Raw genomic sequence first — 24,397 nt, 5'->3', positions numbered from 1 at the left:
TTGGAGGGAGAAAATGAAAAAGGTTAAGTATATTAGAATAAAAGAAATTATTTAATAAATAAAATTTTAAAACCTACTAGAGGACCCAATCTTATCAAAGTCCCAATATTTTCTTGAGTTTTATCTTCAGTAACTCTATCAGATTGTTAAAGTAAAAATCTGAGAAAAGACCCTTATACTTATAGCAGACAAAAAAAGAAACATAACTTTTCTGAAATGTGTCCAGTGCTCTGTACTCTTAAAAGGCCTTCCCTCCAAAAATGAAAGTATTTTATTAAAACTTAAGTAACTGGGGTTTTACCTAGCCTGTGACTAGGTTTTTACAGTATCTGAGCAATCCAGAAGGGAAATACCCACTCCAGCCCCTTTTATCTTCTGACGTAGGGAAAAGATGCCCAAGTTAAATTCACAAGAGACTGATCTTTCAAAAGGACCAGACAACCTCTTCCTCTCATCACCTTCTCCCCCTTTTCCCACATTAACATGACTCCTATGCAACAGCCAAGGAGTGCAGCTAAAAGAACTGTAAACCTCGGATTTAAAGATTGTCTCAGGGAAAAAAAAATCTAAATACAAAGTTTAGCCTCAGACATGAAAGCTGCACAATACAGCCTGCCTCTTAGGCAGATAAACACAGAAGTTCTCTCCATGTGCTCTGACCTCAGCTTCCTTTACCTGATACATTATGTCTATCTGTGAACAAAATAAGTAAAAGGTATTTTTAGGGCAAAATTCACAAAATAATAGAAAGAAAGGGAGCACGGATAGGCAGTAAAATGCTGCCTACCTGCCAGACCGGGGTATTAGAAATACTACCAGAAATGTGAACTCTGTATGCTAAGAGTGCTGATAGGAGAAGCAAATAACAGAAAAGCAGGTGGACATGGTTAGCAGGAGACAGGAAATAAAAAGGAAATGCCACAAATCCACACTTGGCAACAGACAAGAACTGCTGTGGTGACAGTTCAGGGTCCAGAGAACAGAAAGCAGGATAAACACCAACATACTTAAATGTAGGCATGTTACAGGAAGACTGCCAAAAATCAGACAGAGAGAAGCAAAAGAGGATAATAAAAACCAAAAGGCCACCTTACCTACAGAGGAAGGGGGTCAGGGTTACCTCCAGTGCCCCCCTTCAGAAACCACATAGCAAGAAAAGAACAAAATGAAATATTTCAACTCTTAAAAAGAGAACAAATCCAAGCCAGAAGTGCAGTATTCTACTTCAAAAGTAAAGAAGTAATAAAGACTTTCTCAAATAAGCAACAGTTGAGAAAAATAAAAATCTAATAGACTTATAAGAAAATGTTTGCAAGTTCTTTAGTGAAAAGCAAAATTTTATGTCAAAAACTTGGCACATGTGCACCTGGTGCAGAAGGAAGCCAGAGAAAGATGTCATACCTGCCCCCCCCCACCCCCAGAAGAGGAGTTACAGACGATTGGAAGCCACCATGTAAGTGCTGGGAATTAGGTTCCTCCGGAAGTGCTCTTTCTATTGCCATTTCTCCAGCCTAACTTTTTTTTTTTTTTTTCTTTTTTTTTTTTTTCCATTTTTTATTAGGTATTTAGCTCATTTACATTTCCAATGCTATACCAAAAGTCCCCCTTACCCTCCCACCCCCACTCCCCTACCCACCCACTCCCCCCCTTTGGCCCTGGCGTTCCCCTGTACCGGGGCACACAAAGTCTGCGTGTCCAATGGGCCTCTCTTTCCAGCCTAACTTTTTAAACCTATCTCTTGTAGAGTAGCAAGGCAGCTTTGAACTCTGATCCTCCTACCCTTTTCACTGAAAAATGAAAATATAAATAAAAACTATGACTCTACCATACCTACAGTACATATTTAGTCTCTATATTCTATCCTTTTTAACATTTTATTCCAAGTATTCCTACAAGATTACATTAAATTCTATACTCAAATAGAATCTCTATCCTCAAAATATAGTTTTACATTTTTACTGTATGAAGTAAAATAAAAAAGACTTAATTTTCCTCATAACTTCCTCATATCCAGACATTGACTCTACGTATTCTGATACCAATAGACAAACATTATTAATGTGAGCATATACATAAATCTACATACTGTAATTGGTTAAGCATTTCAGTATTACCAATTTCCTTCACAATGCTCACAGTATCTCTAAGAAGTAATTACCATGACTCACCTCATGATTGAAAGAAAGATTTCAAACAAAATACTTCAATGACCTATTCAAAACACCAGGAAAATCCAGCAGTCATGAACCACAGCTGTAACTTTTACATCATGCTCCACCTCCCAGGATAATTAGCATTCGCTAGTAAGAGTTGTTCTAAGATCCCTTGATAACAAGAAAGATGTAACAAGAGAACTGAGAGCAGAGGAGAAACTATGCTCCTTACACTCATTTCGTTTTATGAACTCAGCAAGAAAGCAAAGCAGTGGCACACTTTCAGTCTTAAGTGAATTAACTAGCGGTAAGAGCGGCCCACTTTCTGATATGCTATGGAAATTTTAAAAATTATGATCACTTAGAAAGTGCAGGGATAACAGCAAATTAGTGATCTCCTTCAGTGATTCACTGAAGTAAACCAAACAAATTAATCTGTAGGTGTTACGTTCACAAGCCAGGGCCGATCCAATGGGTATTTGGGACATTCTCGTTTTACTTTTTCTTTTGTGATGCCAACAAAACTCTAAATATGGCACACAGAAAGAAGTTACTCCACAATTACATAACTTTAGAATCTGAGAGGCAGAAAAGTCATTTCTTCCATTCTTCTCTTCCTCCAGGCCTCCCACTTACTATCCATGAGAAAAATAATTAACTGGACATGGTTGTAAATAACAATTTCCTAACTGAAACATTTCATCCTGGAAAGTTCATTAAGACTCCTAAAATAAACAAAGCTTACAAGTTAACAATTCACAAGTTCCAGGAATTTCCTTAAACTTGTAAGGTCTACAAGGCCCTAGCATTTAAGCTACATAAGCTGTAACAACTGGCAGGGAGAAGAGACCCTCTCTCTCACCAACTGAGCTATCTATCTACAAGTTGTGCAGGGAGCTCTGGAGAGGCAGCTATAATTAGTCTTCACCATGCTACAGTGGATAGTGCACCTGCCTTTCAGCCATTTATCCTCCTTAAATAATACAAATAAATTCACTACTTCACTAAATTAAAATTCAATATAGCTGTTACTTTGGTCTGTGAGTAGTGCCCTATCTGGGCTGAACAGTCATTTGCTCACATTTTGCCAGGAAAAGTTACACAACAAAATAGTTAATTCAGAATGGAAACTAGAATCAAGGTCTCTTGACATCCAAATTAGTTTGTTTTTAATTACAACATGCTGTTATGGGAATTTTAAATAACATGAGATTTTTATACTACATAGATGCTAACAAAACCAGCCTTCTACAGTTTTATGAATACTGAGGAACAAAACAATCTACCCTACACAAAGCTTAAATAATGAGATCTAAAATTATATGTCCTCTGTTATATATTAAAGTGAGAGAGAGAGAGAGAGAAAGAGAGAGAGAGAGAGAGAGAGAGAGAGAGAGAGAGAGAGAGAGAGAGAATGCTGTGGTCATTATGAAAAGGAAATTTGGACTTACATGCATGGACTGCTATGTGAATTCTGAAGCAGTCAGAATTATGCAGTGACAAGCTGAGAAACATCAACGATTTCTAATAACTACTGTTCATAGCAAAGAGGGAGGAAAGAAAGATCCTTCCCTAGAGTCTTCAGAGAAAGCATGGCTCTCCCAGCATTCTGATTTCAGGTGTCCAACTTAAAGAACTGTGAGAAAATAAATTTCTATTGTTTTAAGCCATCCAGTTTATAGAAGTTTGTTACAAATATATCCTAGAAATCCAACACACACACTTTTGTATACATTAACATCATGTTACACTGATATCATCATTAGAGTAATATATCTTTTATATCATAATGAAATACATAAGGTTAGGTGTTTATGAAGAAAGGAAGTGTGTTTAGCTTAATTTTGAATCCTAAGGGTTCACACAGCATAGAATCAACTCCAGGATAAGAACCCTATCATACAGGCAGAGTTGCTGTGAAAGGGAGGAATCACATAGCCAGATAGGTAGCCAGAAAGAAGGGAGGGCAGACTTCCTCTGTTTTTGACAACTCTCTCAGATGACCTTACTCAGAGATTTTATAAGAACCCACAATGGCATAAGGACCTCCCAGAAGGCCTCTACCCCAACACCCCCGTTAAGGCTTAAAGACCAACTTTCTCCCACAAGTATGTGTATTGACTATCTAGTCCCTGATTGATTGTGCTAATTTGGGAGGCTCGGGGAAATGTAAGAGATAGTAAGTCACAGATGGTCATTGAGTGGGATTGGTCAAAAGGTGCAGGAGTACTTGATACTGGTGCAAAGGCACCTGATTATCAATGGTCACCAAAACTTCCAACAGCTGAGTGTGTCTCATGAGTCCAATGAATGAAACTCACAAATGGCTAAGTGCAAAAGCAAAAGTGGTTTACTGAGCACTAGTTGTACATGTGCCCTGACTCACATGCCTCTCCAAAAAGGAGGAGTCCCAAAAATTGATTACTGTTAGCAAGCTCTTAGGGGTTTTAAAAAGAACTTTGTTAAACTCAGAACTTAGGAGACAGGGGCCATTGGATCTCTGAGTTCAAGGTTAGCCTGCTCTATAGAGTGAGTTCCAAAGAGCCAAGGCTACACAGAGAAACTCTGGCTGGGGGGAGGGGGGGAAACAACTCTATAAAGGGAAGAAGAACTTTCGGGGAAGTAGCCATCAGCACACTGTTGGTTGTTTCTGCTTTTTTAGGAACCATGGTGTTTTTAGTTACACTCAGCACATAGCTATCATCACTGGAAGCCTTCCATTCCAGATCAGGGCCCCATCATGACTCCTTGGTACGGTCTAACTACTGGTCTTAACAGGGCCAGCTAAAAAACTAATCAATGGAGAAGGGTTCATAGTGTGGCACTTTGTCTCTGTCCCCTCCTGCCTCTCTGCTTTCTGACCATCATAAGAAAAAAAAAGATTCTCCCAATCTATTGGTGGCCTTTTTGTCTTATTGATAGTGTCTTTTGCCTTACAGAAACTTTGCAATTTTATGAGGTCCCATTTGTCGATTCTCAATCTTTTTTTTTTAATTAGGTACTTTCTTCATTCACATCTCCAGTGCTATCCCAAAAGTCCCCCATACCCTCCCAACCCCCTTTCCCCTGCACTGAGGCATATAAAGTCTGCACAACCAATGGGCCTCTCTTTCCACTGATGGCAGACCAGGCCATCCTCTGATACATATGCAGCTAGAGACAAGAGCTCCGGGGTACTGGTTAGTTCATATTGTTGTTCCACCTATAGGGTTGCAGTTCTCTTTAGCTCCTTGGGTACTTTCTCTAGCTCCTCCATTGGGGGCCCTGTGATACATCCAATACCTGACTGTGAGCATCCACTTCTGTGTTTGCCAGGCCCCAGCATAGTCTCACAAGAGACAGCTATATCAGGGTCCTTTCAGCAAAATCCCGCTAGTGTATGGAATGGTGTCAGCGTTTGGAGGCTGATTACGGGATGGATCCCCGAATATGACACTCTCTAGACGGTCCACCCCTTCATCTCAGCTCCAAACTTTGTGGTTCTGTTCAGGAATTTTTCCCCTGTGCCCATATCTTCAAGGCTTTTCCCCACTTTCTCCTCTATAAGTTTCAGTGTCTCTGGTTTTATGTGGAGTTCCTTGATCCACTTAGACTTGAACTTTGTACAAGGAGATAAGAATGGATCAATTCACATTCTTCTACAGGGGACTAATATCCAGTATATATAAAGAACTCAAGAGATGGACTCAAGAAAATCAAATAACCCTATTTAAAAATGGGGTACAGAGCTAAACAAAGAATTCTCAACTGAGGAATACCAAATGGCTGAGAAGCACCTGAAAAAATGTTCAACATCCTTAATCATCAGGGAAATGCAAATCAAAACAACCCTGAGATTCCACCTCACACCAGTCAGAATGGCTAAGATCAAAAATTCAGATGACAGCAGATGCTGGCAAGGATGTGGAGAAAGAGGAGCATTCCTCCATTGTTGGTGGGATTGCAAGCTGGTACAACCACTCTGGAAATCAGTCTGGCAATTCCTTAAAAAATTGGACATAGTACTACTGGAAGATCTAGCAATACCTCTCCTGGGCATCTACCCAGAAGATGTTCCAACTTGTAATAAGGACACATGCTCCACTATGTTCATAGCAGCCTTATTTATAACAGCCAGAAGCTAGAAAGAACCCAGATGTCCCTCAACAGAGGAATGGATACAGAAAATGTGGTACATTTACACAATGGAGTAATACTCAGCAATTAAAAACAATGAATTTATGAAATTCCTAGGCAAATGGATGTATCTGGGTGATATTGAGTGAGGTGACCCAATCACAAAAGAACACACATGATAACACACATGATATGCACTCACTTATCACTGATAAGTGGATATTCATCCAGAAACTTAACTACCCAAGATACAATTTGCAAAACACATGAAACTCAAGAAAAAGGAAGACCAAAGTGTGGCTACTTCATTCCTTCTTAGAGTGGGGAACAAAATACCCATGAAAGGAGTTACAGAGACAAAGTTAGGAGCTGAGACAGCAGAAAGTGACCATCCAGAGTACTTTAGTACCATCCAGAGTACTTAGTACCATCCAGAGACTGCCCCACTCAGGGATCCATCCCATATACAACCACCAAACCCAGACACTTTTGCATATGCCAGCAAGATTTTGCTGACAGGACCCTGATGTACCTGTCCTTTGTGAGACTATGCCAGTGGATACAGAAGTAGATGCTCACAGTCATCTATTGGATGGAACACAGGACCTCTAATGAAGGAGCTAGAGAAAGTACCCAAGGAGCTAAAGGGGTCTGCAACCCTATAGGAGGATTGTCTCAGTCAGGTTTTCTATTCCTGGACAAAACATCATGACCAAGAAGCAAGTTGGGGAGGAAAGGGTTTATTCAGCTTACACTTCCATACTGCTGTTCATCACCAAGGAAGTCAGGACTGAAACTCAAGGAGGTCAGAAAGCAGGAGCTGATGCAAAGGCCATGGAGGGATGTTCTTTACTGGCTTCCTTCCCCTGGCTTGCTCAGCCTGCTCTCTTATAGAACCCAAGACTACCAGCCCAGAGATGGCACCAACTACAAGGAGACCTCCCACCTTGATCACTAATTAAGAAAATGCCTTACAGCTGGATCTCATTGAGGCATTTCCCCAACTGAAGCTCCTTTCTCTGTGATAACTCCAGTCTGTGTCAAGTTGACACAAAACTAGCCAGTACAAGGATCAACAATATGAACTAACCAGTACCCCCCAGAACTGTGTCTCTAGTTGTATATGTAACAGAGGATGGCCTAGTCTGCCATCAATGGGATGAAAGGCCCTTGGCCTTGCAAAGATCATATGCCCCAGTACAGGGGAATGCCAGGGACAGGAAGCAGGAGTGGATGGGTTGGGGAGCAGGGCACGGGGAGGATATAGGGCACTTTCAGGATAGCATTTGAAATGTAAATGAAGAAAATATCTAATAAAAAAATATAATGTGAAGAAAAAAAAAAGAAAGAAAGAAAAAGATTCTCTGGTATGTATTCCTGCTAACATGATGTTGTGCCCAAAGAACCCACCACCCAGTCAGAGAAAATGCACCTAACCCTCAAAAGACTGATGGTTCCAGAGAGTTTAGAGATCTGGTGGGGAGGGTGGTGGGGTGGGGACACACTAGTAAAGACACGGGGGCAGGGAGGAGGTATGGGATGTCCAGCAGTTGGAGGGTGGACTGGGAGGGGAATAAAAAAATCTGGAGTGTAAAAAAATAAATAAATTAAATAAAAGATGAAAGAAAGAAAGAAAGAAAGAAAGAAAGAAAGAAAGAAAGAAAGAAAGGAAGGAAGAAAGGAAGGAAGGAAGGAAAGAAAGAAGAGAGAGAGAAGAGAGAGGGAGAGAAAGAAAAAAATCTTCCTAAAAAAAAAAAAAAAGAAAGAAAGAAAGAAAGAAAGAAAACTGTTTTCCAATAGTTATTATCCTAAAAAGCTAAAAAACTTTAGGTAATAAAAATCAACTTAATATTACAAAATGAAGTGCTTCCAGTGATAGAAAAAAATTAAGCAAAATTGTTTAATTTCTTCTCTCAAAAATTTGCACAAACTATTTTAGTCAATATAGTATAATGTTCCCATACACCAAATATTCAGAAGTAAATACTTCTCTGTGAGAATCTTGGTTTTGTACTTCTTAAATAGTATTTCAAACAAGAATTATCTTTTGATTGTCTAAGCTTGATAGTACTCACCAAATAAAAGAAACTGGTTAATTCTGAATTCTACCAATTATTATCAATCTATATTTTTATAAATTAAATTCTTAAAATCAGAAATAACATCACCTTAAGGTACTTTTTAAAACTAGTTCTAGTTTTTTTAAAGTATGTTTCCTAATATACTTGTAAAAGGCATTTTACTTAAATTCTAAACTTTAAATAAATTTCATAGGAAATGTTTTGAGATTATAAAATATTATTGTTGCATTTTTCTAGCTGTATATTCCAACGTCAGCATTTTGATTTGTTTACAAAGTAAGATCACATCTCAAATTATTTTTAAATGATCTGTTTTATCTTAAAATCTACTGGAAAGAAAATAAATTAAAACCGAGTTTTAGAAACATTAAAGAAGTAGTTTAACTTCCTTCAACCCCAAGTCAGGCAGTGATTCCAGAGGAGATGCAGTGAGCATGATACTGTTTCCAGAGAGCTGCACAACTAAAAACACATCACCTCATCTACTTACATCTCCAGCCTTCTACTTACAAAAGCAAGCAGTAAGGTCTCTCTCTACATAAAATGCTATGAGAAGAACCAGCTTTTACAGATGTTTAATACTGTTTCCACGTGCTTTTGGAAAAAATTAATTTCTACTTCTTGCCCTGAGCATCTTAGTGAGTCCACAAATAAAAGGGCTTTAATAAGGTCCAAGGAACCCAATAATAAAGGGATAATAAGTAGTAATACTTGATGTAAAACACCACCTTTTGAAAATTCAAAATAAGGTTCAAGAAGTGCAATCACGGGGGCTGGAGAGATGGCTCAGCAGTTAAGAGCACTGACTGCTCTTCCAGAGGTCCTGAGTTCAATTCCCAGCAACCACATGGTGGCTCACAACCATCTGTCATGGGATGCGATGCCCTCTTCTGGTGTGTCTGAAGACATCAACAGTGAACCCACATATTAAATAAATAAATAAATAAATAAATAAATAAATAAATAAATCTTAAAGTAAAAGAAGTGCAATCACATAGATGAGAACTCAAAATACACTTCAGAGAATATGTACTGGTCATAATTATAACATACTTTTTGGCTAACATCTATATTTCCACATACTACTTTTCATCCTTTCTAGTACTAGCTTTAATGTTATATTCAAAAGTTACATAAGGACCAATGAGACGGCTCAGAAGCAAAGACACTTTCTGGGTCGGCTAGGAAACTGAGTTTGAGCCTCTCAACCCACAAAAAGGTAGAAGAGAAAACCAACTACACAGACCTTCTTTTGCTCTACCTTCATACATGCCCATGCTCCCCTACCCCAACATACACCACACACACACACACACACACACACACACACACACTTTAAGTAAAAATAATTTAACAAGTTATGCTAGTTACAACATTCACCAAAAGAATATATCAAATCCTGAAGAAATGATTACTTCAGTATAAAAGTATTGCTGACTCAATGCTGCATTTGTCTACTGAATAAATGATGAATATCTTCTATTCACAATGTATGTGACCAGAAATGTTTCAGGATTCTGAATTTTTTTTCAGTATTTAGAATTTTTTTTCAAACATATAATGAGATAGCTTATGAATGAGTTGAAATACAGAATCAATTTGTGTGTCATACAGACCTTTACATAGCACAAAGGTAACTATATTAATATTTTTCCTCTTTTTATTGGATATTTTCTTTATTTGCATTTCAAATTTTTCCCCCTTTCCTGGTTTTCTCCCTCTTGGAAACCCCCATCCCATCCTCCCTCCTCCTGCTTCTATGAAGGTGTTCTTCAAGTACTATATTGAATAGATAGGGAGAGAGTAGGCAGTCATGTCTAGTCCCTGATTTTAGTAGGATTGCTTCAAGTTTCTCTCCATTCAGTTTGATGTTGGCTACTGGTTTGTTGTATATTGCTTTTACTATGTTTAGGCATGGGCCTTGAATTCCTGATCTTTCCAAGACTTTTAATATGAAGGGATGCTGAATTTTGTCAAATGCTTTTTCAGCATCTAATGAAATGATCATGTGGTTTTTTTTTCTTTGAGTTATTTTATGTAGTGGATTATGTTGATGTATTTCCATATATTGAACCATCCCTGCATCCCTGGGATGAAGCCTACTTGATCATGGTGAATGATCATTTTAACATGTTCTTGGATTCGGTTGGCAAGGATTATATTAAGTAGCTTTGCACCAATATTCATAAGGGAAATTGGTCTGGAGTTCTCTTTCTTTGTTTGGTCTTTGTGTGGTTTAGGTATAAACATAATTATGGCTTCATAGAACAAACTGGGTAGTGTTCCTTCTGTTTCTATTTTGTGGAATAGTTTGAAGAATATTGGTATTAGGTCTTCTTTAAAGGTCTGATAGAAATCTCCACTAAGCCCATCTAATCCTGGGCTATATTTGGTTGGGAGACTATTAATGACTGCTTCTATTTCTTTAGGGGTTATGAAACTGTTTAGATGGTTTATCTGATCCTGTTTTAACTTTGGCACCAGGTATGTGTCTAGAAAATTGTCCATTTCATCCAGATTTTCCAATTTTGTTGAGTATAAGCTTTTGTAGTAGGATCTGATGATTTTTTGAATTTCCATGGTTTCCATTGTTATGTCTCCCTTTTCATTTTGGATTTTAAGTTGGATACTGTCTCTGTGCCCTCTGGTAGTCTGACTAAGGGTTTATTTATCTTGTTGATTTTCTCAAAGAGCCAGCTCCTGGTTTGGTTAATTTTTTTGTATATTTCTTTTTCTTCTTTCTACATAGTTGGTTTCGGCCTTGAGTTTGATTATTTCCCGCCATCTACTCCTCTTGGGTGTAACTGCTTCTTTTGTTCTAAAGCTTTCAGGTGTGCTGTCAAGCTACTAATTTGTTTTGTTTGTTTGGTTGGTTGGTTGGTTGCTTTGGCTTTTTTGGTTTGGTTTGGTTTGGTTTGGTTTTGAGACACTTAGAGCTATGAGTTTTCCTCTTACCACTGCTTTCATTGTGTCCCATAAGTTTGGATATGGTGTGCCTTCATTTTCATTAAGTTCTAAAAATTCCTTAGTTTCTTTCTTTATTTCATATTTGACCAATATATCATTAAGTAGAGCATTGTTCAGCTTCCATGTGTATGTGTGTTTTCCGTTGTTATTGTTGGAATTTAAGACCAGCCATGCTCTGTGGTGATCTGATAGGGTGCATGCGATTATTTCAATCTTCTTATATCTGTTGAGGCCTGATTTGTGACCAATTATATGGTCAATTTTGGAGAAGGTACCATGAGGTGCTGAAAAGAAGGTATATTCTTTTGCTTTAGATTGAAATGTTCTATAAATATCTGTTAGATCCATTTGGTTCATAGCATCTGTTACTTTCACTGTGTCTCTGTTTAGTTTGTGTTTCCATGATCTGTCCATTGCTGAGAGTAGGGTGTTGAAGTCTCCCACTATTATTGTGTGTGGTGCAAGGTGTGCTTTGAGCTTTAGTAAAGTTTCTTTTATGAATGTGGGTGCCCTTGCATTTGGAGTATAGATGTTCAGAATTTAGAATGCATCTTGGTAGATTTTTCCTTTGATGAGAATGAAGTATCCTTCCTTATTCTATTTTTTGATAACCTTTGGTTGAAAGTTGATTTTATTGATACTAGAATGAATGGATACTCCAGCTTGTTTCTTGGGACCATTTGCTTGGAAAATTGTTTTCAAGCCCTTTACTCTGAGGTAGTACTGTCTGTCTTTGATACTGAGGTGCATTTCTTGTATGCAGCAAAATGCTGGGTCCTACTTACATATCCAGTCTGTTAGTCCATGTCTTTTTATTAGAGAATTGAGTCCTTTGATGTTAAGAGATATTAAGGAAAAGTGATTGTTACTTCCTATTATTTTTGTTGTTAGAGGTGGAATTATGTTTGTGTGGCTACCTTCTTTTGGGTTTGTTGAAAGAAGATACTTTCTTGCTTTTTCTAGGGTGTAGTTTCCCTCCTTGTGTTGGAGTTTTTTGTCTGTTATCCTTTGTAGGGCTGGATTTGTGAAAAGATATTGTGTAAATTTGGTTTTGTCATGGAATATATTGTTTTCACTGTCTATGGTAATTGAGAGTTTTGCTGGGTATAGTAGCCTGGACTGATATTTGTGTTCTCTCAGGGTCTGTATGAGATCTGCCTAAGATCTTCTAGCTTTCACAGTCTCTTGTGAGAAGTCTGGTTTAATTCTGAGAGGTCTGCCTTTATATGTTACTTGACCTTTTCCCCTTACTGCTTTTAATATCCTTTCTTTGTTTTGTGCATTTGGTGTTTTGATTATTATGTGATGGGAGGAATTTCTTTTCTGGTCCAGTCTATTTGGAGTTCTGTAGGCTTCTTGTATGTTCATGGGCATCTCTTTCTTTAGGTTAGGGAAGTTTTCTTCTATACTTTTTTTTGTTGAAGATATTTACTGACCCTTTAAGTTGGTAATTTTCTATACCCTAATTATCCTTAGATTTGGTCTTCCCATTGTGTCCTGGATTTCCTGGATGTTTTGAGTTAGGAGCTTTTTGCATGTTGTGTTTTCTTTGACTGTTCTGTTGATGTTTTTTATGGTATTTTCTGCACCTGAGATTCTCTCTTCTATCTCTTGTATTCTGTTGGCGATGCTTGCATCTATAACTCCTGATCTCTTTCCTAGGTTTTCTAACTCCAGGGCTGTCTCCTTTTGTATCTTCTTTATTGTTTCTATTTCTCTTTTTAGATCTTGGATGGTTTTGTTCATTTCCTTTGCCTATTTGATTGTGTTTTCCTGTCATTCTTTAAGGGATTTGTGTGTTTGTGTTTCCTCTTTAAGGGCTTCTGCCTGTTTACCTGTGTTCTCCTGTATTTCTTTAAGGAGTTATTTATATCCTTCTTAAAGTCCTCTATCATCATCATGAGAAGTGATTTTAGATTCGAGTCTTGCTTTTCTGGTATGATGGTATATCCTGGACTTGCTACGGTGGGAGAATTTGGTTCTGATAATGCCAAGTAACCTTAGTTTCTGTTGCTTGTGCTCTTATGCTTGCCTTCTACCATCTGATTATCTCTAGTGCTACCTGCCCTTGCTATATCTGACTGGAGCCTGTCCTTCCTGTTATCCTGGTTGTATTGAAACTCCTCAGAGTCCAGCTGTCTCTGTGATTCCAGGATCCTGTGATTCCAGGATCCTGTGATCCTGAGATCCTGAGTGTGTCAGAGTTCCTGGGAGTCAAGCTGCCTCTGGGACTCTGAGATCCTTGTGTGACCAAGCTCCTGGGATCCCGGGATCCTGGGCGTGTTAGAGTGCCTGGGAGTGAAGCTTTTCTCATGGTTTTGTGGGACTGGCTGCAGAGTTTGTGCCCAAAGTAAACCAGCGCAGACCAAAAGGAACCCGAACCACTGGTCAGGCGTGGTTCCTGCATCCCTGGATACCACTGGTCCCAGTTACTCCCGATGGTTTTGGAACAGATGTTATGTCCTCCTCACTCTGATCCTATGCCATGTTAGTATTTTTAATACATCTGTTTTTGTTTGACCTGTCGCATGAAGTAAGTTGTGGAATTTTTCACTCATGTTGTCATGCTGGTTTCAGATCTTGGTATACTGAATCTCAGATTCTAATGTGAGGGATAATGAACCTGTATTCTATGTCAAAAGAATGTCTAAAGTGGCCGGGCAGTGGTGGCACACGCCTTTAATCCCAGCACTTGGGAGACAGAGGCAGGTGGATTTCTGAGTTCGAGGCCAGCCTGGTCTACAAAGTGAGTTCTAGGACAGCCAGGGCTATACAGAGAAACCCTGTCTCAAAAAACAAACAAACAAACAAACAAACAAAAAAAGAATGTCTAAAGTGCTCTGACTGCACTAAGACACTTTACCTATTTAAAACAAGATGGCTGAGTGGGCAAAGGGGCTTGCTGCCAAACCTGATAACCTGAGTTAAAGCCCCAGGACCTACACAGTAAAACAAGAGCACCTCAAGGTGGCCTTTGACCTCTACACTCCTACTATGCCACAAATGGCATAAATATACACATGCATACACAAACTCTCTCAAAGGAAAGAAGAAACATTCTATGATAACACAATATAAGTAATAGCATGTGTGTACATCATCTAAAAATATTTAGGAATGACAACAGTGTAAAGGTTCAGCAGCACTTACCGTGCCCAGAGTAACAGCAGGAATCTCTACCAAGCAACATGAGCATTCTCTGACACAGAGCATTACATTTTCTCAAGATCTTTTTATATCTACAGCAAATAAAGAACAACTTTCTTACAAATATCCAAGTAGCTTTTCAAGCTATTTTTGAGACCATTAATTTCCATAAATAGGACTGTTTCATTCCCTTTCATTTCAAATGTTCATTCAGAAAAATTCTATTTAACCTTTCCATACTAAATTTCTGTCCTCTTTAACTAAAATTTTAAGATCAGGAAAAATACTTATAATTTATTTGACTTTTATAAACTGGAAACTTTAGGCTTGTTCTTCCTACACATGCCTGATCTAATACTGCACTCAAGAAACACTGCAAGTTCTGCTACCATCTACTTTTAACAACTGGACATGTCTTCTCTTAATAAACATACACATGACAGTAAGTTAAAGGACTCTCCCTCTACTCTATTATTAATTTTTTTTCTGATTTCTTTTTAATAACACTGAAAGCCTGTAGTGGCAGACATGGTGGTACACATGCTTCTGATCCTAGCAATCAGAAGGTGGAGGCAGGAAACCCATGAGTTCAGGACAGTCTGATTGTACAGCAAATCCCTGTCTCAAAAACAAACAAAAAAAAGGGCTAGGCCAAGACCTTTCTTGAATGCTCCAATACCTAGAACTGGAGAGAGCATGGAACAGTTTTTAAAAGAAACGCAACCCTAGTCCCCAAAACAGTGACGATTAATTAAATCAATACAATCTCTTTTAACAACAAAAAGTTATTTTAATAAAGAATATGAAGCCATGTTATTTTTTTTAATGCAAAACTATAGAAGCTTTATTATCACCCCAAACTTGAAACAATCCAAATGTCCATAAACTGACTGTGGTAATCCCACATACTGGGAGTCTACTATACAACTGAAAAGCAAATACTGATACACACAGAAACATGAATACCACACAAATGCATTATAGTAAGTAACAGAAGCAGATTCCAAAAGCTGAATACTAGATAATTCCATATAAGCAGCATACTATGAAAGGTAAACCACGTTAGCAGAAAACAGATGCACATTGCTACTGGTCGTGGTGAAGGGGGGCAGCCTTAACTAAAAGTAAAAAGCCTGTAGAACTGTTTTAATTGAAGTGATAAATATGGATGCCAATCCTCTTAGAATTAATATTAATAGTAGAGATGTTAATATATGATTTAATGTTCATGTGTGGACAAGTTTTAGAAGAGCTACTAAGACATCATAAGTTTCTAAAGTGAGTTTATTCTCGTTACCAACTATGCCACACAACCAGCTCAACATAAAAAATGTGGTCACAACTTGTTCTATCAAATTCAAAACTTGAAAATCAAAGCCATTAAGAAGTAACATGCTATGACTTTATGAAGAAAATATTATACTCGGTAGGCAGACAGAAAATATTTCCCAATTAATGCACAATTTACTAGTTTGGACTAATGTGGACAATTGGTACTGTACTCCATTGGTACATAGACACATAGCTTTAAAAAACAAAATCATCTCAAAATATTCAAATGGAAACAAAAATATACTGACCTGAATTTGCTCAGCTAATAAATAAAGATGGAATGGACTTTGTCTTGAATGAAAACACTACCAGGGCCATAGATGGCCTCAGCCAGAACAGCAACCTGAAACAAAGGAAAGTAAATTAGTTCACCCTCCTCAAGATTCCACTTAATGTCATTATACTTCTTAGTTTTTTATTTACTTTCATGTGGAAGTCATAATAAGTAAATGCCTGTATTTTGCAGCCACAATTTTACAAGTGCCAAGAAGAAATGGACTTTCATTTTGCAAACTACATCCAAACTCAGTTGCACTCATTGTCTTAATTTGCTTCATATTCCATCCCAAAACAATCAGTCCCAATGGTCCCTTCCCAGTCACAAACATTCCTTTCCAGTTCAGACCTCAAAATCTACATCCGGAACAACCCAACAAGTTAGCTCTACATCTTTGTTTCTTCCTCCTTCTACACAGACTTCCATTCCAACTAATTTAATCTGCTGGCTTGACACAGAACAATTTTATTATCCCAACTGTCACCATTCTGTGAGCATTCTTGAAGTATAAAAGAAGACATTGTAAATTTTACTTTGTCGAGTGTTAAATAACTTCATACACGTATTAATGCTGAATTCTTCTGGGAAGTGTTCATATTATTTGGAATTTTCTCTCTCAGGTACTGCTTTTAGTCTTTCTATACAGAAGTGACCCTCTATATATGAGCTAAGATTTGCTCCACTGCTGAGCCATAACCTGATGAACACCTACATTTTTTTTCACTTATTGTCAATTAAACTATGTAAGTCAGCTTTCTTAAAACTGACTTCAGAATTCTGTATTCCATTATTTTTTTTTTTTTTAAGAGCTAAGGACTGAACCCAGGGCCTTGCACTTGCTAGGCAAGTGCTCTACCACTGAGCCAAATCCCCAACCCCCCATTAATCTTTCCTAGACTATTTGCCGCCATATTCATATGCTTACTTCACATATGTATTACATATATAAGCTTATATAATCTTCTAATTAGGGAATCTATTTACTACGTCTTTGCTGCTGGCTCTTCATCATTATTACGTTTGACATATGGTAAGGAATCAGTATGGTTCATAAACAAATAAAATAATTTTAGTAACTATTCACATATTAAATATTCACTGCATATATATGTACAAGTCACTGAGTACAAAAAAAAACAGTGACACTACAATTTGTGACAATATCTTTCTCTCAGTTGCCCAACTATTATGCTATAACATGATTATTCTTTAAATGACATTAATTGTGAGAAGTAGGATTGACATTATTAACTATAATTTTTTTTCCTCACTGAAACCAATTTTTGGCTATTAGAACTGTGCAATCAAGATACCAATTATTTTTACTTTAATTTCCAAAAGTAAAATTCAAGGTTCTGAGGGAAAACTATAAGAACATTCAATAAATTGTCCTAAACACAAAATTCTTTTGTACACCACACTGTTATTTACATTATCTCATCTAGTAGATCAAGAAGAGGACAAACAATCTGAAAAAGCATAAATGTACAATTTATTCATAAATATGAAATCTAAAATCTCCCTAGGTTCACTATAATTCTTTCCTAAAACTTCACCTAAAAGTTATTGCCAACTTTCCACAATAATTGGATCATGTAGGTTTTACACCTATTGCCACTGTGTAGTAACTAGTACCAGATTTACCTACTGACGATAAAAAGCTACAAAGTTATATATATTTGCCCCTTTCCAGATCTTGAACAAAAAATTAGTGTGATCTATAGTTCTTGAAAAATTGAAACAACCAGTCTCTGTAAGCATCTTGCTTTATGTTGAGACATGTTCTACAAACCACTAAAGACATATTCAAACAGAACACAAGAGCTGTGCTCTTAAGAACCAGAGATACAAGTTCACTACAGTGGAAGTGGCAAGAGTTACTAGAATAGATTCTGAAAAATAAAGAGCTTTCCAGACAGACAAAAGCTACACTGGGATTTACTTGCATCTCAAACTTAGTAGTAATCCATACACTTAGGCTGTATCCATAAATCAAGGGGTTAAAACTCTCAGGATTGGTGTTAGTGAATGAGAGCTCTAACAAGCACAGACAGAGGCTTTCATTATATGTTGACTGGCCCACAAATAAAGGCTGTTCTATAATAATCCCAGGAGACATGAGCCTTGGGGGTAATCCTAATCCTCAATCTAATACCCATAACCACCAACCAAAAGGAAAGATCTCTAACTCGTGGCCATATGGTAAAGAATTCAGCAAGATCGTGACCCAGCAGTGGAGCCAATCTTAGCTTGTATGACCTTCTAAAGAAAGACTAAAACCTGTACCTGAGACAGAAAACTCCAGAATCTGACAACATCCCAGAAAAACTCACAAGTATTTATAGGAATAAGAAATTATGCCAGAGCCGGGCATGGTACCACACGCCTTTAATCCCAGAGCTCGGGAGTCAGAAGCAGGCGGATTTCTGAGTTCGAGGCCAGCCTGGTCTACAAAGTGAGTTCCAGGAGAGCCAGGGTTACACAGAGAAACCCTGTCTCAAAAAAACAAAAAAAAAAAACAAAAAACAAAAAAAAAACAAAAAAGAAGAAGAAATTACATAACAACCAACAAAATAAAGTTTATAATCTCTTTTTTAATGCTTACTAAACAACAGTTGACTACTAAGCAATTTTTTAAATTATGAAGACAATTTCTAAAATCTAATGAAAGTCCAATTTTCTCCCTAAGTGAGAGAAAACCAATCAATACCAACCTAGAGTTGATAGTAGATAGAATTAGAAAACTAAGACACTAAAGTTATTATACATATATTCATAATCTTGAAGTCAAAAGAGAGAGTAGATATATTAGTAAAGATACAGAGAAGAAAAGACCCAAATGAACTAGGAATACACAAAAATGACAGAGATGCTCTACCAGATACTTGGTAATTATAGTTTTCTATTCTGACTGGCGGGCTAAGGTCCTAATCTTAGACTATATGATCTCAAGGTTTTATCTTATTCCCTAAATTCCTTTGGGGTGGTTATTCCTCAGAGTCAGAAAGCTTCTTCATAGACATATTAAGTACAATATAGTACAGTAGCTAGAGCAAGCATAGGCTCCCTTCATTTATTACCTGCTTTTCAGGACTTAATGCTGGGTACTAGAAATCAACCAAACTACCAAAGCTAGTAAAGTCATAAACCTTATAAAATAATCTACTATCACTACCAGTAAATTTCTAACTACATTCTAAATAGTACCCTTACCCACAGATAAGTGTGATTACCACTCATCATCAAAGCTCTTCTTTAGAGCAAAAGGAGACCATCACAGAAAACTACATTGTAGAAATCACTGAAATAAGAATCATGTGAATCCAAAAAATATCACATTAGAAACAAAACCCAGATATGAGTGACAAAAAAAATAATTTGAAAAATAAGCAAATATCATCATTGTGCAAGGAATACTGAGCAGTAAACAATAATAAAAAGGCAATACAAGGGAGCTGATCCTGTGCCACAGCACTCCATGCCCAAATAACCTCCAGGAGAGAACTGGTCACCCAGGAGTACTCACACACAGGCTTGCAGGAGGCACAAGCCACAGTCAGAGACAGCAACACTAGCTAACACCAGAGATAACCAGATGGCCAGAGGCAAGGGGGAAAACATAAGCAACAGAAACCAAGGTTACTTGGCATCATCATACCCAGTTCTTCCACCACAGTGGGCCCTGGATACCCCGACACACCAGAAAAACAAGGCTCTGATTTAAAGTCACATGTCATGATGATGATAGAGGACTTTAAGAAAGACATAGATAACTCCTTAAAGAAATACAGGAAAACACAACCAAACAGGTGAAGGAATTGAACAAAACCATCCAAGATCTAATAATGAAAATAGAATCAATAAAGAATCACAAAGGGAGACTACCTGGGACATGAAAACCTAGGAAAGAGATCAGGAGTCATAGATGCAAGCATCACCAACAAAATACAAGAGTTAGAAGAGAGATCAGGTACAGAAAATACCATAGAAAACATCAACAGAACAGTCAAAGAAAACACAAAATGCAAAAAGCTCCTAACTCAAAACATTCAGGAAATCCAGGACACGATGAGAAGACCAAATCTAAAGATAATTAGGGTATAGATAATTAGGGTATAGAAGATTACCAACTTAAAGGGTCAATAAATATCTTCAACAAAATTATAGAAGAAAACTTCCCTAACCTAAAGAAAGAGATGCCCATGAACATACAAGAAGCCTACAGAACTCCAAATAGACTGGACCAGAAAAGAAATTCCTCCCATCACATAATAATCAAAACACCAAATGCGCAAAACAAAGAAAGGATATTAAAAGCAGTAAGGGGAAAAGGTCAAGTAACATATAAAGGCAGACCTCTCAGAATTAAACCAGACTTCTCACAAGAGACTGTGAAAGCTAGAAGATCTTAGGCAGATCTCATACAGACCCTGAGAGAACACAAATATCAGTCCAGGCAAAACTCTCAATTACCATAGACAGTGAAAACAATATATTCCATGACAAAACCAAATTTACACAATATCTTTTCACAAATCCAGCCCTACAAAGGATAACAGACAAAAAACTCCAACACAAGGAGGGAAACTACACCCTAGAAAAAGCAAGAAAGTAATCTTCTTTCAACAAACCCAAAAGAAGGTAGCCACACAAACATAATTCCACCTCTAACAACAAAAATAGTAGAAAGTAACAATCACTTTTCCTTAATATCTCTTAACATCAAAGGACTCAATTCTCTAATAAAAAGACATGGACTAACAGACTGGATATATAAGTAGGACCCAGAATTTTGCTGCATACAGGAAATGTACCTCAGTGTCAAAAACAGACACTACCTCAGAGTAAAGGGCTTGAAAACAATTTTCCAAGCAAATGGTCCCAAGAAACAAGCTGGAGTAGCCATTCATTCTAGTATCAAATAAAATCAACTTTCAATCAAAGGTTATCAAAAAATAGAATAAGGAAGGATACTTCATTCTCATCAAAGGAAAAATCTACCAAGAAGCATTCTCAATTCTGAATATCTATACTCCAAATGAAAGGGCACCCACATTCATAAAAGAAACTTTACTGAAACTCAAAGCACCACACACAATAATAGTGGGAGACTTCAACACCCCACTCTCATCAATGGACAGATCATAGAAACGCAAACTAAACAGAGACACAGTGAGACTAACAGAAGTGATGGGCCATCTATAGATATCTAGCAGATATCTATAGAACATTTCATCCTAAAGCAAAAGAATATACCTTCTTTTCAGCACCTCATGCTACTTTCTCCAAAATTTACCATATTACTGGTCACAAATCAGGCCTCAACAGATACAAGAAGATCGAAATAATCGCATGCATCCTATCAGATCACCACAGACTAAGGCTAGTCTTTATAACAACAAAAACAACAGAAAGCCCACATACATATGGTAGCTGAACAACACCCTACTAAATAACTTGGTCAAGGAAGAAATAAAGAAATTAAAGACTTTTTAGAATTTAATGAAAATGAAGCTACAACATACCCAAACTTATGGGACACAATGAATGCAGTGGTAAGAGGAAAACTCATAGCTCTGAGTGCCTCCAAAAAGAAACTGGAGAGAGCACACACTAGCAGCTTGACAGCACACCTGAAAGCTCTAGAACAAAAGGAAGCAAATTCACCCAAGAGGAGTAGACAGCAGGAAATAATCAAACTCAGATCTGAAATCAACCAAATAGAAACAAAAAGAACTAAACAAACAAACAAATCAACCAAACCAGGAGCTGGTTCTTTGAGAAAATCTTTCTTTCCTTCCTTTCTTTCTTTCATTCCTTCTTTCTTTTTGTTCCTCTGTCTGTCTTCTTTCTTTCTTTTGCTCTTTCTTTGTTTTTTTTTATCAAATATAGTCTAACAGGAGTAAAACTGAAAAAGGAAACTTCAGTTAAGAAAATGTCTCCATGAGATTATCTAGTAGGCAAAAGATCATTGAGTATTTTCTTGACTGACGATTTACATTGCAAGTGCCATCCCTGAGCAGCTGGAATAAGAAATCAGTCTGCACAAGATAGTAATTCTATTCCTTCATGAGCTCTTCTTCAGTTCCTGCCTCCAAGTTCATGTTTGATTACCTGTTCTGACTACCATTCATCATGTACTGTAAGATATAAGATAAACTCTTTCCTCTCAAAAAAAAAAAAAGGTAGATATTCATTCGACTCTGTCAGTATTCAAACATCATAATACACTCATTTAAATGCAAAAATTAATATATACATTTAAAAAAGAAGACAATACAAAGAAAACATCCCATTAGGCAAAGTATTATAAACTGAATAGTTTCTCTAAGGAAAAAAAGCAAAAACCTATGACCAAGGCCACAGCACAGGATCTCATGCTTGTTCAGAACAAATAAATATGCAAGATGTTATTCATTTAGGAAGAAATGCCACACTTGATTGTCATGAGCGGCACTGAAAATTGTTCTAGTTTGTTTTCTGTTGCCATGATAAACACTGTGACCAAAAGCAACATGAGAAGGAAAGAAAAAAGGGAAGCTGAGACTAGAAGTGAAGCAGGGCTCGTGGAGGAACCTTTCTTACTGGCTGCTTCCCTGACTTGCTCGGCTACCTTTCTTACACAGCCCAAGCTCATACTGTTAGCAAGAAAAATGACTGAGTTACAATGAGCAATTCCTCAATGGGAAGAGAAAAACAGCAACTGGTCCACTGATGGTCATCTCTAAAGAAATGATAAGTCCTATTCTAAAAAAGAAAACAGAAAAACCACACATTCAAGAAAGAGAAATCTACATTTCTGGGGAAGTTACATATTAACAGATGACAGAAAGAAACTGTCTGAAGTAAAATTGGCCCTTTTTGAGGGAAAAAAATAAGGGAGCAACAGCTGTAAACCTATCTAAAATAAAAAGCTAATTATTCAGGCTTGTACAACCACTCTGGAAATCAGTCTGGCGGTTCCTCAGAAAACTGGACATAGTACTACCGGAGGATCCAGCAATACCTCTCCTGGGCATATATCCAGAAGATGCCCCAACAGGTAAGAAGGACACATGCTCCACTATGTTCATAGCAGCCTTATTTATAATAGCCAGAAGCTGGAAAGAACCTAGATGCCCCTCAACAGAGGAATGGATACAGAAAATGTGGTACATCTACACAATGGAGTACTACTCAGCTATTAAAAAGAATGAATTTATGAAATTCCTAGCCAAATGGATGGACCTGGAGGGCATCATCCTGAGTGAGGTAACACATTCACAAAGAAACTCACACAATATGTATTCACTGATATGTGGATATTAGCCCCAAACCTAGGATACCCAAGATATAAGATATAATTTGCTAAACACATGAAACTCAAGGAGAATGAAGACTGAAGTGTGGACACTATGCCCCTCCTTAGATTTGGGAACAAAACACCCATGGAAGGAGTTACAGAGACGGAGTTTGGAGCTGAGATGAAAGGATGGACCATGTAGAGACTGCCATAGCCAGGGATCCACCCCATAATCAGCATCCAAACGCTGACACCATTGCATACACTAGCAAGATTTTATTGAAAGGACCCAGATGTAGCTGTCTCTTGTGAGACTATGCCGGGGCCCAGCAAACACAAAAGTGGATGCTCACAGTCAGCTAATGGATGGATCATAGGGCTCCCAATGGAGGAGCTAGAGAAAGTAGCCAAGGAGCTAAAGGGATCTGCAACCCTATAGGTGGAACAACATTATGAGCTAACCAGTACCCCGGAGCTCTTGACTCTAGCTGCATATATATCAAAAGATGGCCTAGTCGGCCATCACTGGAAAGAGAGGCCCATTGGACTTGCAAACTTTATATGCCCCAGTACAGGGGAATACCAGGGCCAAAAAGGGGGAGTGGGTGGGCAGGGGAGTGGGGGTGGGTGGATATGGGGGACTTTTGGTATAGCATTGGAAATGTAAATGAGTTAAATACCTAATAAAAAATGGAAAAAAAAAAAAAAAAGCTAATTATTACAGTCACAACTGCATCCTATAAGACTAATGGCCCTTAGGCTATTTAAGTATCTCAACAGTCTGACTTCAGAGAGGATTAGATGAGACTGTATCCGCAGATGATATGAATGAAACTACCCAGACTGATGGAGGTAACCCATAAGAACCTGCTTATTATAATTAATTTTTCTACTGGAAATGTGTCAACCTAAATAGAGCATGAGGGTACGCTGCCCTGGCTTAGACACAAAAAGTACTGGGGCATCAGTGCTCTGTAGCTATGAACCACCTTGTTAAAGGAAAAGTGAATGGGAGAGAAAGTCTCAAAGAACAGTGATGATG

General features: G+C 37.7%; 1 protein-coding gene across 7 annotated transcripts in view; it reads right to left on the bottom strand.

The window, feature by feature from the left end:
* The window catches only part of Fut8 (fucosyltransferase 8), a 238,569-nt gene that overhangs the window by 182,499 nt on the left and 31,673 nt on the right, over positions 1-24,397 (bottom strand). For 6 of the 7 annotated variants that reach the window (NR_045554.1, XM_030246822.1, XM_011244145.3 and 3 more), the window contains exon 2: positions 16,045-16,139. The gene's annotated coding sequence lies outside the window, so the exon portion shown is untranslated. Of the gene's footprint in view, positions 1-14,467; positions 14,557-16,044; positions 16,140-24,397 lie in introns of all 7 variants that reach the window. The other variant, NM_001252614.1, reaches the window with a different exon arrangement.

The sequence above is a fragment of the Mus musculus genome, chromosome 12 (genome assembly GCF_000001635.26).
Source record: "Mus musculus strain C57BL/6J chromosome 12, GRCm38.p6 C57BL/6J".
NCBI classification, from domain to species: domain Eukaryota; kingdom Metazoa; phylum Chordata; class Mammalia; order Rodentia; family Muridae; genus Mus; species Mus musculus.
Note: the sequence above shows the minus strand (reverse complement) of the source record. Positions and strands in the feature narration are given on the sequence as shown.